This window comes from Equus quagga, chromosome 6, assembly GCF_021613505.1.
Source record: "Equus quagga isolate Etosha38 chromosome 6, UCLA_HA_Equagga_1.0, whole genome shotgun sequence".
Classification (NCBI taxonomy): domain Eukaryota; kingdom Metazoa; phylum Chordata; class Mammalia; order Perissodactyla; family Equidae; genus Equus; species Equus quagga.
Window position 1 is genome coordinate 43,055,406 of NC_060272.1, and position 18,336 is coordinate 43,073,741.

Sequence of the window (18,336 nt, forward strand, 5' to 3'; positions counted from 1 at the left end):
AATGGGGCAAAGAGGTCTGCACTTAGGAGGCCATAGGGTGTTCTAAGTGTGCCTCTGCTCTGGATCTGAGTGCTCTTGGGCAATTAGCTAAATTCTTCTCTACTTTTGCTTCTTTTTCTGTGAAATAAGGAGTTAAACCACTCTGGTGTCCTGTAACTCAAAATATACTACAAACAAATAAATTTGTTAAATCTTCCACTGTTGACCTAAAGAAAGAAGAGAAAAAATAGGAAAAGCAAGCCAGAATCACTATCTTCCTGGCAGAAAACAAGAAAAGAAATGAGTGGTCCATAGAATTTTCTACCCTAGAAGCCTTGAGAAACACTGGAATGGACGATCTCTATGGTCTCTAGTTTTAAAGTTCTGTGATTCTGTAATGAAAGTTTATATAAAGAGTAAACTTTTAAAAATATTTTATGTAAGAAATAGTTTCTCCTGTACCTCAAAAATATCTAAGGTGAAAAGTGGTTCTTACATGAAAAGCAAAGCAAATTGAATCTGTTAAAATAACCCTAGGGCACCTCTAGGGCATCCGGCATTGTACCCAACATTGTTCCCTGTCAAAATGGGTGCAAAGGAGAGAAACTATAAAAATTGCAAAAAAAAATTCACTTACATTAATCTAAGATGGCATCTGCTGTTATTGTTGAAGCTCTGTTGCTATCTGATACAAGGCTATGTGACCTTGAGGAAAAAGTACAGAATTCTCTGCAAAGAAGTAAAAAAAAGAGTGATATACTTTCAAAACAGTGAATTATGAAGGTTTATTAAGTTAAAATTATTTTTATAAAAATATTATTAGACATGATGTTGAATATAATTCATTTTGAATATGAATTAAAATATTAGTTGTTTATGCCACTGGCTATTCCCAGTGTGTGAAATAAAATTTTACCATCAAAGAAAAAAGCAATCATATCTGAATATATATGATGGCTCGCGATTGTAACATATATCCTTGCTAAGCTATACATCTATGAATTTATATAAATACTGGTTCATATAAAATACTGTAAAGCAAGAATAAAAGCAAGCCAGTCTGTGATAACCGTGTGTGTTTAGCACTGAGCACTGACTGCTTATTTAATAGATTATACAATTAACAAAGGAAATATGAAGGCTAAGAAAGAACAAAAGAGACAAAACAGTGAGTCAGGCAGGGAGGAGATACTAACAGAATTAAACTTGCCTGTGGACTCTGAATATTTTAGGTTCAATATCTATGCCTATTTCCATCTACCATCTTTCTTTCTATTTATACCATAAAGAAATAGGAGTTTGCTTTTAAACTTAATATTTCTTGTGAAAGTTGACGTCAAATAGGACAAACAGTATCTTGATTTCTGGGTCCTAGAAGAAGCTTTCTTTGTCATACAAATATTGAACCAATTTTACTAACATCATGCCAAATTAATAACGTGTGTATGTGGTGTGTATATGTGTACCAGGCTAATGAGTATGTTTCCCAAATAAATGCTTTCAGTTTCTTCATTCACTGAAGTGCTTTTAAAAGTGGAACAATTCAGGGCCTGGCCCAGTTGTTAAAGTTCCGCATGCTCCACTTCAGCGGCCAGAGTTCATGAGTTTGGATCCTGGGTAAGGACCTATTCCACTCACCAGCCAAACTGTGTAGGTGTCCCACATACAAAAAAATAGAGGAAGATGGGCACAGACATTAGCTCAGGGCTAATCTGCCTCAGCAAAAAGAGGGGAGGATTGGCAACAGATGCTAGCTCAGGGCAATCTTCCTCAGCAAAACAATGAATAAATAAATAAATAAAATAAAAGTGGAACAATGCAGACGTGAGCATTTTATTCAAGTATTATGAGCATTAGCTTTTTTCAATGCAACTCTTGGGGAATATCTATCCCCAAAACTTTTAGAATTAAAAAAATAATTGAGAAGCAGAAATATTACTGTTAAAATTCTGCACCGCTTCAGTCACTTAATGTAATAACTAAAGGTTATATTTTGAAATGTGCCGAGTGCCTCTATGGGCGTTCTGTGTGCGAAGGTGTGTGTACGTGTATTGCCCAAAATGAAGTCAACTGATGTGACCGCATTGACTCATGTATCTCCAGGTGACTGCACCCTTCAGGCATTTCGAAAATCTTTGACTAACAGTTCAGACAGCTGACAGAAAAGAATGATAAATTAAAACACTTAGGGGCAAGGATAATAGCAGAGAGATGGCTAAGAAAGTTTGGAAAGTTGGCTTGTAAAAACAATAGCTCTATGAATTTTCACAGGGCTCTTAACCTGGACGATTTAGGATGTCTATGTATCTATTAGTACTATTTCTAATAATAGTAAAAATATTCACTAATTAAACAATATCTATAGAATACACAGATTTTAGTAATAACTTCACATTGGATTTGGGGTAGTATTAAATAAAGGAATGTTCTAATCAGAAAACATCCATCATAATTTCCATAACATAAAACACATTCAAGATGTCCTTGTTTGGTAACACAGCAGAAGTAGAGTATATCCACACAGTTACAGTACAAGGTGGTTTGATAACTGACACAATAGCAGTAAAACTTTTAAAGATGAAATTTGTAAACTGAATTGTGGTTAGTTCTACTGATTAAACATTTTTTATTAATAATTCTCCTGAAGAACATTTACATTCATTCTCCTCTGAGTTTCTCTATTTTTTATTCAATGTTACATTTAAAAAAAAGAGGCCCTATTGGACCTGAATCCGGTAGGAATAGTTGATTATTTTTTTGAAAGGTTGATATAGAATTAATACTTCCTTGGCAGCAAGGATAAACCAAAATTATCACATGAAATATGTTAAAAGCAAAGTTAAATTGATGTAGATTTGAAAGCATCTTGGTAGATTCTTATGTCCACACTACTTCAAGTTCTATCTTTTTTTTTTAATTAAAGATTTTATTTTTTCCTTTTTCTCCCCGAAGCCCCCCGGTACATAGTTGTGTATTCTTCGTTGTGGGTCCTTCTAGTTGTGGCATGTGGGACGCTGGCAGCGTGGTCTGATGAGCAGTGCCATGTCCGCGCCCAGGATTCGAACTAACGAAACACTGGGCCGCCTGCAGCGGAGCGCGCGAACTTAACCACTCAGCCACGGGGCCAGCCCCTCAAGTTCTATCTTTTTAAGGAAACTCATCTACTGTTCCATAAAACACACATAATATTTATTTTCACATTCATTCTTGTGCTTAATTAATACGGCCTTTATTTTTAATAATGAGTTTCTACTTATTTTGCAACGATGTTGTTCTTCTATATTTTAACCTTCTTGCACAAAAGGAATACATATTTCTTCCTTGTTTACATCTTGCACAAATACTTCCAAGTCTCTGAGCTTATCTCACAGAAGCAATGAATGTGCTTTCTAAAACTTGAATTGGATTCAGTTACTGATGGAGAAATTTGGTATCTTAGAACAAGCCTATGGGTAAGTTAGGGCTTTGGAAATATAAGTGACTATGTTTAGGCAGTCATTTAACTGGTAACTTGGAGTAACTTTAGGAGAAAACATTTTAAAGTGATACCATCAAAGCATACTGTGATTTATTGCTTTCTAGTTGAGCCATAAAATCCAGATTCATTGGTAAACAAAAACCACATTTAATAACATGGAAAAGTAGAGAAATAGAAAGTGTAAAACATATATAAATTGTATACCTTTTTCTATGTTAAGAAAAGTGTGTTAATTGCTTAGGAAAACACATCACCTGCCTAGGGTCCATAGGTGAATTAACGTTACCAACAGTTAACATCTTTATCTGACATCACAAAACTGCTTTCCACTAAAGAACCTACCCTCAGCTGCAGACAGATTGTGTGGCAGATAGTGCTAAAGGCAGAGCTGACTTAAGCACCTCACCATGACATGCAGACCGCTTCCTCCCACAACTGATTGTATGAGTGTCATAATGCACTGGAGAACACACTATTTTTTCTCATTGTAAATCAGTCACAATTCTAGAAAAGGGCAGAATTTCAGCAAGAAGGGAAAGTGTAAAAGCAAAACTCAAAGTATCAACCATTGCTATACAATCTAACCTCATTAAAATGTACTTAATGAAGTCCTAAAAGCCTTACAAAGGCATATGCTACATCAAATTTAAAAAAGTATGAGGATCAAAATAGGCAGTGTTTTATGATTGCTTTACATGAACTTTTTAATTCTTACAATAGGCCTCTCCAGTGTTATTATCATTCCCGTGTTATAGATGAATGACTGGGCACAGAGAGTTTAAGTAAATTTCCTAAGGTCGTACAGCTAGCAAATTGTAGAAAATATCTCTTAATTCAGAATCTCTGCATTTAATATAATTCCAGAGATTATAGTTCAATAAATCCTCATGAATAAGGTCAAATTATAGTTAATAGCATTGATTCAGTATATGCAAATATTATAGGAATTTCACTTTGCAGCTAAGAAAAAATTGTCTTACTCTTCCGTAAATTTCTGCTTATTAAATATCATTTATTCAATACATATGTGACATAGAAAACACCTATCTCCAAATCAATAAAAGCATTTCTTGGATCTGAGAGGACAAGAAAAGTTATTACATACTAATTATTTTTCATTGGAGCTGGCATATTAATTTGTTTAGGTAAAATTATAACATGGTTATCATGTATATTTTATAAGTATTTGGATTTTTGCATATACTGTTATTTTTGTAACATGCATCTCTAAGTTATAATAGAAATTTATAGGAGATATAGCAGGGATAAAAGGAGCTACTCCTTTAAGTCAAGAGAAGTGAGTTGTCACCCAGAATTTGGCCAAATTTGCCATGTGACTTTAGACAACTTATTTATTATATATTATGGTTTTATTTACTTTATCCATAAAGCAAAAAATTTGACCTAAATTATAACCAATATTATTTCACAGATCAAAATATACATGATTTAAAACTATCTTAGTATATTCTCAATAATTTTTCCATCTAAGTTTTTGTTCTGTCATGCACAGTTCATTTAGCTCTATGGTTCTAGTTTGAGAAAGAAATCTGACTCAACCATTCGATCATGGAAATATGACAAAATTTAGAACCCGTTTATAAAATACTTTGTGCCCAGTTAGGGACTTCTTGCATTATGCAATTTACCTTTCCTGTGCCATTTATAGTTTCATCAGATGAGCACATAGAATTTTAACCACTCCGCCATGGGGCTGGCCCCCATCAACTGCACCACCTTCATTCTCAATATTGTCCTCGTGTGGATGTTAAGTTATATGGACACTTTAAGTATAGGGTAGCTGAGAGATGCTGTAAGTAGTTTCTGAGAACCTAAAAGCATTAAAACTGTTTTGTCTAATAAAACTAAGCCTTTTGAAGTTATGGCTGCCAAGTCTTCAATAAACTAATGGAAGATGTGGATAGGGTGAGCGTTGGCATCCAATCAAAAGTACATTAAAATTAGGAGTACCAGTTGAAGCATAAAGAGTTCAATTTGGGGCAAATAAGCATGGAACAAATAATTTCTCTGAGATGCCAAATTAGATATTAGAAGGATTAACACAGAATCTATGCACTTTATTTAGAGGGGAGCTCCCTTAGGCTCTCATTCAGATAATTCTGATCTTTTTCAGGAAACAATGCAAAAAGTTTGTTCTTCTAGTTTATTCTAATTGCACACCAGATTTGAATAATTAATTTGAAGCAACACCAAGTTAACTATACTAAAGATAAGACTATATAGAGGTACAACATACTTATCTGAGTAATTTTCAACAAAAAATTAAAGTTTTAGTATTTAAATTATGCTACAATTATTATTTGAAAAAAGTGCACTCATGCTTAAAAGTCCATCTCTCGATTCTGGAGATAAATGAGGAAATGAGATAAAGTGCTTCTTTTCCTAGAAAAAAATTAAAATTTAATAATTCCTTAAGAAGTAGTATAGGCTAAAATTATAAATAGTTTAACTTCACAAGTCTTTTTAGTGCATTATCAGGCTGCCTACATTTCATAACTTATAAAAGAAAAACAGCATGTTTGGGGCATTTTTTTTCTTAATTTTAGACTTCTAAGATTAAAATCAAAATCCCTCTCAAATATGTCTCAAGTTAGATGTGATAGGAGACTATCCTATAAAACAAAGACTTACGTTCTTTATTTTAAATAAAGTTTGTTAACTCTTAAGTAGATAATACATTTTAAGGTTATGTTGTCCCTGTAATACTTTTTACCTAGGTGTCAAGTGTTTTTCTCCAACTGAAGATAGATTGGGATATCAAATCCTAAGCCATCCATAAACAGTTTTGATGCAATGAGTAAAATTACCAAGAGTCCTAGTAGGCAGCAGTACTACAAACATGTGCAAGGCTGTTCATGCTGCCCTTTAGAATGACAGTGAAAGTGGACCACTCAAAATTTAAATTTCTCAAGGACAACAATGTATCCTGGTCATTTGGAATAATTTTTTATTTTTAATTTTAGTTTTATTTCATTCTACTATCCTCTTACATTAGGATTTTTCATGCTTAATTTAATCTTACTTTAAAACATAATCAATAATGATCTGCAATAATGGTTATTTTCTTTTGAATATCCATTTTGGGCATTGTGCTCATTTTGCACGATGATAATAAGCACAGTGAAAATTCTGGTTTCTGATTTAAATTTCAGAATGATGGAAATCTAAAAACAAATGACTAAAGACGTAACAAAATTCAACTTGAGCTTATTATGAAACTACTATGTAAATTGCTTCTTTAAGCCCAAACCCGTTCTGGGATCAATGACAGCAAAAAATCACTGAAGAATATTTTTCCCTTCTATGGTTCAAAATCCAGCAGTTACACCCTCGTAGAAACAAGCACACCTACTATCCAGATTTTTATTACTCACCAGGAGAAGAGTTCTTTGTAGAATCCATTGATTTTAATGCTAGAGCAGGAGCATAAAAAGACAGAGGAATGTCAAAAAGGCTTACTAAGCTAACCTGAAAGAACCCATCATAGCCAATGTAGGGAGGAAGACTTTTCCTCTACCTAATGTGGGTTCGTCTGGCCGGAGAAGGAATTAAATTCACATGAGACAGAATAGCAAGAGAAAATTAAACAAAGCTTTATGAGGACCATGACCAGGGGCCTTTCTTCCTGAAGGAAGAAAGGGCATCAAAGAAGTGGGGTGCACAGAGTGGTTATATACCCCCAACAGGGTGTTTCACATATGATTGAAATGTCCCTTTCACAATAGTCACAAGATTGCCCTGTCAGCACAGCACTTGATGGACACAGCAGGAGGCAAGTCTATTGTCTTGAGCTGGGTGGTCACAGGTGAGCTCAGCAATCAGTTCCTAGCCTAAAGAAAGATGCTTAATCCTTAAAGAAATGACAACGTTGGGAGGGGGAGTCAATCATGGGAGATTACCACTCAAGTACAGTAAACAAAATGCAGATTTAAGTCCTTGCCTTCCCCATTGATTAAGAGTTTCTAGAGACAAGGTCATCCCCTTTCTACTTCCTGGTACAGAGGGGGATATCTTTACAGATGGAGATTTCCTTTACAATGTAAATGTCTCCTAACAAAGGGCAAGCAAGTGCCACTCCTCAGACCCTCCTTCCCTGTCTCAGTTTATCAAAAGCAATCAGCCTCAAATAATCCTCATGCCAAAGAGACATATCTTGGGGTGGCCAATTCCAGTCCCCACACCAACATTGAAATACTATGAGGAACAAAATAAAGAATGATAGCATTGGCTTATAACCCAAAGAATAAAACAAACATTCATGAGTCAATACTGATACAATAAATGAAAGAAAGGAAGACAGAGAGAGATATAAGGAAAGGAGAGACAGAGGGAGGAAGGAAGGAAGGAAAGAGAAAGAAAGAAAAAGGGAAAGAAGGAAAGAAAGAAAGAAAAAAGGAAAGAAAGAAGGAAAGAAAGAAAGGAAGGAAGAAAAAGACAGACAGATAGAAAGAAAAAGGGGTAATTCTTCCTTCAAGAAGAGTTCTAACCAAAAATGTAGAAAGAATGATGAGTAGAAAATTACCAGTAGAATATGACGGAAGTAATTGCCACAGGCTAGATTCACCAATGAATGCAGCAATTAGTGGACAAATGTTTAAGCTAAAACAGGATATATGATATAAGTCTAGTTTCAAAAAGAGAATTATAAACTTTATTATAATGAGAAAACAAGTACATTTATAGTGTAGAATCCTGGCAGATACCATCTTAAGTGCTCAAAGTTAATATCACATACTGATAATATGACACCATGTAACCCTAATTTATTCACGGAGAGGAGGAATGCTTTTGTGGTATTCTTCCCAAACTCATCATGAGAAAAGAAAATCAGACAAACCAAAATTGAGAAACATTCTATAGATAACTGATCTTTTCCCTTCAAAAAAATGTCAAGGTCATGAAACACAGCAAATCTCTGGGGGCTATAACAGACTGGAGAAAACTAGTTAGATTTCTAATGCTGCTGTAACAAATTACCACAAATTTATTGGCTTAAAACAATGCAAATTTATTATCCTAACATTCTGTAGATCAAAAGATCGACATCATTTTCACTGGGTTAAAATAAGGTATCAGTAGGGCTGAGTCACTTTCTTCAGGTCTTTGACCTTTCTGACTTCTAGAGCCTGGCTGCCTGCATTCCTTGGTTCCAGGCCCATTTTCTCCAGAGTCAAAGCCAGCCATATCACATCTCTCTGACCCTCCTTCCATCTTCAAATCTGTCTCTGACCACAGCAATGAATAGTTCTCTGCCTTTAAGAGATTCACGTGGATAAGAAGGTGCCCACCTGGAAAATCAATAATAATATTCCCATCTTGAGGCCCATACACTCAGTCATACCTTTAACACTACAAATCCCCTTTGTGCTGTAAACTAACATATTCACAGGTGTGGGGACCTGGATTTGGCCACCCCAAGATATGTCTTTTTGGCATGAGGATTATTTGAGGCTGATTGCTTTTGATAAACTGGGACAGGGAAGGAGGCTCTGAGGGGTGACACTTGCTTGCCCTTTGTTAGGAGACATTTACATTGTAAAGGAACTCTCCATCTGTAAAGATATCTCCCTCTCTGTACCAGGAAGAAGAAAGGGGATGACCTTGTCTCTAGAAACTCTTAATCAATGGGGAAGGCAAGGACTTAAATCTGCATTTGTTTATTGTGCTTGTCTGGTAACCTCCTGTAACTGACTTCCCTCCCCCTCCCAACGTTGTCATTTCTTTAAGGATTAAGCATCTTTCCTTAGGCTAGGAACTGATTGCTGAGCTCACCTGTGACCACCCAGCTTGAGACAATAGACTTGCCTCCTGCTATGCCTGCCAAGATAGCAGACCCACTATCTGCTGTGTCCATCAAGCACTGTGCCCACGGGGCAATCTTGTGACTATTGTGGAAGGGACATTTCAATCATATGTGAAACACCCTTTTTGGGGGTATATAACCACTCTGTGCCCCCCACTTCTTCGGTGCCCTTTCTTCCTTTGGGAAGAAAGGCCCTGAGCCATGGTCCTCATAAAGCTTTGTTTAATTTTCTCTTGCTATTCTGTCTCATGTGAATTTAATTCCTTCTCTGGTGAGACGAACCCACAGAAGGTAGAGGAAAAGTCTTCCTCCCCTACACAGGCAATAGGGATTAGGGCATGGACATCTTGGCAGGGCGAGGAGTTGAGAGTGAGAGTGAGCACTATTCTGCCTATCACAGAAACCTGAGAAATACACCAATTTAGGATTGGATCCTGGACCATAAACTGAACATTAGTGGAGAAATCCAAATAAATTTTGTAGTTCAGTTAATTATGCTATACTAACATTAATCTCTCAATTAAATAACTTCTCAGTCAATCTAGTTACCTTAAAATAAAAAGTTAGACAAAGAGGTATGGACGGTGAGGCAGGGGAGAAGTGAGAGAATGGAAACTAACAGTTAAGGGACATGATTATTAGGCTTATGGGATGCTTTAAAACTTTTATATGGTATTTAATTGCACACATGAAATGAACAAATTATATGATGTATAAAATAAAATATGCCTCAAAATTTTTAGGTTTTAAGTGCAGATTGTTTCTAGTTTTGTGTGAGCATCAATCCTTTCAAAGCCAACTTTTAGAAGACTATATAAATAGAATAATGTGAGTACCATTTCTGTCAGAGAAATTAAATATTTAGAATGTAAAGTAATGATATCTTCCTTTATACACATAGGTATACACACTTACTGCTTGATTCCTAAAGAAATGGAGTATTTATTTATCATTGAAACTCTTCAAGAAAATGAGTCTATTCCACTCAAAAAGCCCAAATCTTTCTTTTTGAAATCTATTGAATTACCCAAGACAGTGAAGTGGTAACTACATAGTATAATTTATGTCCATATTACCACAACTTTCATTATTAAAGAAATTTTCCAGAATTGTGCAGAAAATCTAGTAAAATAATCTTCTTAAAAATGTAAGAACTAACTTTCCTTTAAGACTGACTTCAATAACCTAATATTTCAGTTAGAACAATAATTTTGGAAACTATATTCTTGAATATAGTTACTTTGGATGCAAAATTTCAACTATAGTTGAAAATAAATTATTTTACATTCTCATTTAAAATGATCAAAGCGATTGTCCCTCTTTAACAGTATGTGTATGATGTCAGTCTTTATATATAGGCTGCTCATGCCTGTAATAGTTTGTTCATATACAAAATTATTGGTTTCTACCTAACGATTCTGAAATGTTGAACTTGAGGTTATATAGAAAACAATTTAAAATTCGTTAGCAACTTAGTGAAAAATTCCCTAAATTGTATCAAATGCCAACATAGGAATTTTTTTTGTCCTCTATAACTTTTTATTTTAACTTTGAAAGGAAATTTCTTAAAAGCAATCCAAATGATATTTTTTCCATGTCCTAAGAAAAACGTACATCATTACTAAACAGATCTTTATGTTGGGTATGGCAATTTGGTTTATGCATTTTTAGTATATGATTTCTCCTTTTATATCTGAGTCTGTGAGAGGCATATAACAGAGTGCTTAAGATGAAGGACTTGAATGTCACTAATTAGGCTGAAATCCTAGGTCGACCACCCCATCAGTTATTAGTGTTCAGATTTGCTTAAGATATTTAACCTTTCTTTGATTAATTTCCTCATCTGCACAAAATTTATCTCGAGTGAGATAACTAATGAATAAAATATTGAAAGAATTAATCTCAAACTTTATTTTAAAATACAACAGAAAACTCTTGCTATTTATTTACAGACGTCATTTTTTTCAATTATCTCTAAGAAAAATTTAATCAAAATGTTTTTCAGTACTCATTTTGATATTAAAATATCAGTTTGATTAACTTGTCTGTATTGTAAAACTATTATGCATAGTTAAATGTATGTATTAGAATCTTTCAAAATAAGGTCATTTTTTCATGTCCACACCTGTTAATAAGTCACAGTTAGCTTATCTAGGGAGTTCTGATAAAATGTTCAAACTCATATTGTGACAGGATTTATTCCGCTTTATCAGGCAGTAATCAGATGTGAAGTCCAATTAAGTATTGCCAATTCAATACAAAAAATTTATTTTTGATGAAAGATTAAAGACAACGTAGACTTAGCAGAGAGTATAAAAACTGTTTTACCCCAATATTCAAATACTTCAAAAAATACTTGTTTGCTCAGCTCTTGAAATTGTACAGACTTAATTATTTATCTGAAGATTTCTTTCCACCAGTTTTATAACACTATTGACTACTCGCTTAAAATATTGCCCTTGGGGATTGAAAAGAATGTTTTAAGTCTTTGCACGTACCTCCTCTCATGCGTGATGAGACAACTGTTTTGGTGGTGAGTGAAATGATCTCTAAGAATAAAAAATAGAAAAAAAAAGCCTATCTTGCAACTATAAACATCAGATTTTAGCATTTATTTTGTAAAACAAAGAAATGAATGTCACCAAATGTACAACTTAGACTTTTATTAATTTTATATCAAGATGTCAAAGCTGTATTACATCAAAGGATGTTAAATAAAATAACATAAAAAGTGTTACAAGAACCATAAACTGGGAAAGATTATATTTCATAAAATGTAGAATTGGTTCAAATTAATATGTAAATATATCCTGACTAAAGCATTCAAGAATGGGCACTCCAGTCATTAGAAAGTCTGTATTTCTTACTTCGTGTTATTTTGAGAATTTATAATACCTTATACATCATTTTGAAATCCTGAAGTAAACTTTTTATATTCTGTGAATAATTCAAAGGAGTTTAGCTGTCTTTAAATAAAGAAATGCATTGTCCTCTGTTTTTAATAAAAATAAATGGCTCTAAATAAAAAATATGAACTTAATGGTATTATAATTTTCGTTAAAATGTTTCCTTTTAATGAAATATTCTAAATCGTGTCTGCACCTACTCTTCACTTAGTATAATTTGAATGATTAGGCTAAAACATTTTACATTCATACCCAAAAATGTATAAGGTCTGAGATTTTATACTACTTGTATTCTAAAAATTTTGCCTACCACATTCTCTTTGATGCTGCATACAAGACATGAGACTCATGGATCACAGACAAAAATTTTATTACTCAGAGCCCAGTGAGTTTCATGAGCATCAGCAGGTGTGTTGGTTCCTCTTGGCTTTAATATTCATGGTGGTGACACAATATGCACCCAGATGAACTTCACATGCAGTAGGTTGGCTTATAAGAGAGAAACTATGAATCTTCTATATTGGGCAATAAACAACAGCCATTTTCTTCTAAAGGAAGACACTACAGTCATGCACTGCACAAGGACATTTCAGTCAACGCCAGACTGCATATATGACAGTGATCCCAGAAGTTTAGTACCCTGTAACTCAGGTGTGTAGTAGGCTATACCATCTAGGTCTGTGTGAGTTCTGTAGGGAATAAAGAAATTTTCCTATACTCTTCTAGATTCTTCTGGTTGGTCTAAGAATTAAACTGACATAAGACAGATTGGCAGGAGAACATCAAAGAAAAGCTTAATCACGTATATGTGGGAAAAACCTAGGAAAACCAAATAACTTGCCAAAATGGCTGACGTGCTCTCCCTAAATACCAGCCTTAGCTAAAGACAAAAGAAGACGTTGGGAGTGGAGAGAATCATGGAATTCAAAGGGGAGGAAGGCAGTTCACAAGTAGGTGAAAAGGAGCAAATGTTTGGAAAACAAGTGTTTAGCCACACAGAAACTGAAGAACACAGAATGGAGCCCAACAAACAGGCTTCTCTAGGTTCCTCCCTGTCTACCTAGTTCATGATATGCTAAGGTGAGAACTGTGCTTCCTGAGACAGCTTTTTTTATCTGAATTCTTTTAGGCAGTTAAAACGGAGGTGAGAAGAAAAACTTTCTGAGTATTTTGTTTCTTAAAAATAATCAGCCTAAAATAATCCTTGTGTTAAAGAGACATATTTTTGGGGTCAAATTTTGTTCCCCTTCAGTACACTCTATGATGTTCACACAACGACAAAATTGCCTGACAATGCATTTCTCAGAACATATCCTTGTTGTTAAGTGAGGCAGGACTGTTTCTTTATAATACTGGATAATCAGCATGCCTGAACTTGTCACTGATGCTTGTTCATCCTCCAAAACTGTGTGCTATAAATATATTCCTGAAAGGATTGTCCCGTGCAAGAAACATCTATTCACTTGCTTGCAAGATATGCAAAACCACAAGAGATCCAAAGAGATTCTACCTTAATTCTCTAACTTCTTGACTTACAGAAAATTTTCCATGAATATGCTGTTCCATCATCCACTCTGATTAATCTGAAAAAGACTGGGACCATATCCATTTAATTTGTCTCATACAACATTCAATTAAGGCAACTTTTAATAGAATTTCATGCAGGAAGATGGGATCAACTTTCAATATTGACTTCAGTAATTCTCACCACCCCACTCCCACCCTGCCAAGTTCTAGACCAAACCAACCATGTCAAAAAAAAAAAAAAATCCCATAAATGACAGAATCTGCCTTAGAAATCCCAGTGGCTTTCTCTTTATATTTTTTTATTAGCATTTCTACTTGGCCCAATTCATTAATTCAGGAACAGTAGAATAAATGAACAATTGCACAGACTTTACCTTTCCCTTTGAAAAGGAAAACTAGGAAAATTCTATTATTCATAGCAATGCTGGCCAGAGAGCTGAGGCTTACCAGAATCACTTTTGGGACTGAGATGGTATTCCTGATCACTTAGGTTAAAATCAAGACTAATTTTCTATTACCTTTTCTAATTGGATGACTTTCATCATAGCAATAGCTTCTCAAATGGCACATATAAATAATCAATCACTTAACCCACTGGAAAGCTCCTACAAATAATGAATGGAATCCTCATTTTGGAGAGGAATCTGCAGTTATCTGAGGGCTATATGATCTTGTGCTTGTGCTTCCTTAAACAATTGAAGTTCTCTTATGACAACCTCTTCGTTAAAGACACTGTGTTTTTAGGAAAGAGTCAAACACATGCCCTGTTTCCACACAGGAAGTGCAGTCCTAAGGCATACATAATGATGCTGGAAACAATGTGTTGATGACAACTGTTGAGGACCCTTAAGTGGGACCTACATCAGTCAGTTATCCCAGTGTACTCTGCCAGCCGGTGAGTATGCCTTTTGATGCCTAATTCAATTTGAATAACTGAATCTAATAATAGTTTTGAAGAGACTTCTTTGAAGAAAGCCATCCAAGATTCTCCTATTTGTCTACCCCATCATCAAGTTGGCACTCATCTGGTGTATGGAATGACAGAAATGGCTATGGAAACGGGTGTGCAGAAGACATCCATAGGTGCCAACAGGTGTTTTGTGTGGGATGTGCAGTATCTAGGGCCTCTCTCTGATGTTTCCAAATCACTTCTTGGTAATAATTCAGAGATACAGGCATCAAATCATGATGAGAGCCATCTGGCAGAGAGATAGCAGACCCAAAAGTCCTGTAAAATTACGGTGCTTGTAATAGGTTTTGAGAACCACTTGTCTTGAGAGAAAAGCTTAAGGAACAGATTTTAAAGACAAAGATCAAAAATCTCCCTTTTTCTCCAACATCTCTCAATGTCCAAAGTGTTCCCTCCACAGAGACCTAAGTTATTGTTCTCCTTAACCCACAACAAAAATAATGTGTTCTATTCCAGTAACTTTAACTTAGCTTTTTCCAAATGATCACATATTCACACACAGAACTGTCCTCTGGAAGGGATGGATGATAAAGGGACAAACATTGTTTCCTACACTTACAGGGATTCATCATTTACCGAATCATGGCCCATTTCAGCTAGTTTAGTGTTGACTCAGCAAATACTGTAATCAACTAGCTACTCAATTATTATTCTTGATAATTGGGATCATGTCAAGAAAATAAGAGAATCAAGATCCCTGAATGAGCCAAATTAAGATTGAATCCATTAAACCCATTTTGGCTGGGCTGTTATTCTGGAGTGCCAGAAATCAGGTTGGTCTAGGTGTGCTTTTAGTGGGGGAAACAGCATCATGCTTAGAAATGGTAAAGGTTGAATCTTGAATATTAAAAATAGTTTTATAGAATCCTCTTCAATTTTTCCCCCAAGTTGTAGGTAAGAGAAGCAATCACTTGTTTAAGTCAACCACATACATAGACTAAATTAGCTTAATAAGGTTTTGGACTAAGAGGAAGTAAGAAAGGCAGGGTCAGAAATCTTTTAGAACTAACACTAGAGAAGGTAGTTTCAATGGTCAAAAAGACTAGAGAATGAATGATGGTAGGGATTGTGGAGGTCCATCAAATACCTTAGGAGCAGTCTATTGTTGAGTGACTGTTTTGATAAAGGTACACCATTATCAGAATGAAAATGTTCTGTAAACTTGAAAGTATGACATATTAGTTTCAAGAAAAACAACTATGTAACTGGGGTCAACTGACAGGACTGGAAGCTCTATACCCAAAAATTTGTCAACAGTGTTGAAGCATGAATGATAGCCTCATACGGGTGTCAAAGAAGTTAATTTGCCAGCAGCAGGTGGGGGCAAAGTCCTGTACAATGTGGCTTTCCTTACCATGAGCAAGATAGATCAATGTTTGACAAAAGGCAGAAATCTGACATACAGCTATAGCTTTTATATTACAAACATAGAGTCCTTTATTTGTGCCCAGTTTTTGACAGTAGATGTGTTCAAATATCTTGTAGGATGATAGACCCAGGCAGTAGCGATAATAATCTGAGCTTGATCAGTAACTTGATTACAGGTGTTATTATCAGGCCCTTACTGTGAGATTCTTCATGAATGTCCTTAGTGCTTTGGTCAATAGCTGAAATTTATTTACAGAGTACATAATCATTAAAATGATAATCTTCAATCTTCATGTCTGTTGTTTTCCAAATTGTGGACTAATAGCTAAGCTGTTATGAAGAGTCCAATAATCTGTAAAGTATAGCAATGGAGGGAGATTAATTCCAGAATGGTGGTATGAATTGTTCCATGGACCCTTTCCCAGTGAACAACCATAACAAGAGAAAAATCATTAAACAAAATTGCTTCTGGAAAATGTCCAAATGCATATAATCTGTGAAAAAGCACATTCAAGAAAATTTACCAAATCTTGACAAGAACAGCAAGAATATGTGGTAATTAAGGAAAGAGCCAATCCCTCCCCACTCCAGCTCAGCATAACGAAAGCTCTACTCTGGATTCGTAGGCCAAGAGGAGAAGGACGGCTCTTCCCTAGCTCCCAGCCAAGGACTACAGTGTTACTTCAGGAAGGTCAAATCACTAGCAATTCTCATTCATTCTAGCAGCATGTATCAGAAGCTAAATTCCAGGTGAACTTATCTAAGAGGTAAAGGACTTCCTTCCTCAACCCAGCCACCACTTAGAGAGGAGAATCTCAACCTGGACATGGAAGGCTGAGAATAATGGGGCCCAAATAGCCCTCACCCAGTTTGCTCATAGGGCAGATGTTCCACACCAAAAGAGGAAAGCTAAGAACAGATGCTGAGGCCTGAAACAAGTATTCTACTCATAAAGCAAATGTGTCACTCTGGCAATTGGACCATTGCCTCTACTCAAAGCTCTTGAGAAGTGGTGCAGAAATTTTTCCAGAGAGGGAGACAGGCTATAAGACAGCTTCAAAGCGCTCTCCAAGGTGATTGATTTTGTTTGGAACAAAGTATAGGGAACTTCAAGGACACTCTCAAAACAACAGAAATTTTGGTGGCAAGCAATTGAAGAGAGTCTGGGAACTTCATGAGAACAGTAAGGCAAACTGTAGACCATAAGGTTACCATAAAGAGCCAAGGAAAAATAAGTTAAAAACATCGCTCTTGTGTTCATAACAAATCTCAACAACTGGCCTCAAAAGCTACTCTTTCAAAGGGACAGAAAATTAATTAAATGAGACTGTGAAGGAATATGTAGCACACAGAATTGTCAAAAACAATAGAATAATCCACTAGCAATGGAGTGTAACCACTTGGATATGATACCAAAGAGGCAAACTGGTTAACGGAGAAATCAGGGAAAGACAGTCTAAGAAAGCCATGTAGAAACCACTATCATCCCAGGGTGGCTGTGCTCATACCCAGTGCTATACCCTTTGGGAAATGATAGCAGAAACTTTACACTGCAGGAGAAAGAAACATTACTAAAATAGTCCAGCCCAAGTCACTAAACACACATACAAGGGGATAAAAACAAATGCAAACCCTAGAAAGAGGTAGAGAGAGAAATCAGTAGGCAGACTTACAATAAAATTATTCAAAATGTGAAGTTTTCAACAAAAAATTATGATATAAGAAAAAAAAGTGACATATATGAGGGATGAGAAACAGTGAACAAATACTGAATGTGAGAGGGACCAGATATCAGACTTAGCAAAACAAGTCTTCAAAGAAGCTACTATAGTTAAGCTCAGATAACGAAAGGAAACCATGCTTAAGTAAAAGAAGATATAATATCATTATATCACCAAGTACAGAATATCAATAAAGAGATATAAAAAACAAAAAGAATCAAATTAGAACTCTGGAGTAGAAGAGTACAATATTTGAAATCAAAATTTCACCAGAAAGCCTCAAAAGTAGTTTCACATTGCAGACAAAAGTATCAGTAACTTGAAGATAAAGCTGTAGAAATTATGTGCTCTAAAGAAGGGAGAAAAAAATAAACATGAACAGAATCTCAGAAATATGTAGTACACCATTAAATGCACCATGATATATGTGTAAAGAGAGTAGCAAGAGAGGACAGAAAGTAGCAGAAAAAAGTATTCAAAGAATTAATGGCCATGAATTTACCAAATTTATAAAAAGTATTAGTGTATACACCAAGAAGCTCTGCAAACTCCAAGGAGGATAA